Raw genomic sequence first — 1547 nt, 5'->3', positions numbered from 1 at the left:
TCCTTTCTTCCAGTAAATTCAGCCAGTGAGCTCAGAGCAAGGATAACGCTTTTCCAGGAAGGTGGATCCCATGGTCCCGAGCCCAGCTCTTCAGCATTGAATGTCACCAGCCCATCTGTGGGGCTGGTGGGAACTCTCTAATCAAAATTTGGGAAATCACTAAACTCTTTGCATGCCGAATAGCTATTTATATATTATATAAATAAAATAAATAAATAAAATATATAAATATATATATCTCACAAATGCAGGCCACATGTCAAATTCAGCTTTGCTTTTTTTTTTAAACAAATAAACAATAAAATGAACATTGGAGAGGGTATTTGGAAAGACATCTATTTAAATTTTTATTACACATTTGATGTTAAAAACAAAGAATGACAGATAAAATGTATAAATAAATATATATATATAAACACACACACAGTACAGATTCCACTTTTTTAGAAGACACATTAGCAAACGGGATATGAAACGTCGAGTGTTTTGTTATATAGCATGGACATTTTATTTTACATATTGGAACATAAAGCCATTTTACAACTGTGAAGTGTGTGGATGCTCTTTACTCCTGACTTGTCATTTCTTGGCTCCGCCACAGTCTCTGCTTTCCCTCTTCCTTACTGAGTTTCTCAAGGGCCAGGGGGAGCCCTTAGTGCCTCTGTGCATTTGTACCCTGGAGCCTCTGAGCTTAGAGGGAAGTAATTTAGGACCAAGGCAGCAATCGTGCCTTTGATCTCACGCTACTCCCCAGATGGTGGGTCTGGATTCCAGGACCCATGAAAACCCCAGAAGGGCAGGGAGACAGTATACAAGAATCTGTCACCTTTGAGTAGTGGATACGCAGCCTTGCAATGTGGGGGAAGTACGCTCACAGGTGGGGAGTTCTTGGTGGGATCTGTGTGGCTGCTTCAGACAAGGAACTGAAGAGCTGGTTGGAGTCAGAGCCTGCGGCTTCCTGGAACAACAGTCAGATGTGTGCGCCCATCAACCCCCTGCACCTCACCCCCTAGAAGGGATACTGAGGCTTGGCAGAGACCGCTGTTTGTCCAGTCCTCTGCCAAATCCTTGAAGTTTGGTCTTAAGATGGGGTTAAAAAAAAGACAAAATCCAGTCCAGGTTCACAGTCCTAAATGAGAAGAGAAACTGATGTCCAAAGGTGTATTGGGTCTCCCTCCTAGCAACTCCTCACCTCTTTGGCTCCCGACCCTTCCTGGCTCCTTTTCCAAAACTGCTCACTGTCACCCACCATCTCCAGGAGGGAGCCAGGGGAGAGAAGACAAGGGTAAGGGGTACCCTGTAGATCCCTGTCCTCAGCAGGATTAAGATGAAATTTCCTCCTGGGTAGACATCAATCTTGTCTGCTGTTTCCCCAGAGTCCTCCCCTGCGGCCCTGGGGCTGCTCGCTGGCAGGGCTTCTCCCTGCAGAAGGAAGCCAGGCGCCTTCTTCATTTTGCTGCCGTCTTCCCAGGTGGCTCAGTGGTGAAGGGGCCACTGGTTAATGCAGGAGATACAGGTTCATTCCCTGGATTGGGAAAGTTCCCTGG

Source organism: Capra hircus, chromosome 19 (genome assembly GCF_001704415.2).
Source record: "Capra hircus breed San Clemente chromosome 19, ASM170441v1, whole genome shotgun sequence".
Lineage (NCBI taxonomy): Eukaryota > Metazoa > Chordata > Mammalia > Artiodactyla > Bovidae > Capra > Capra hircus.
Note: the sequence above shows the minus strand (reverse complement) of the source record.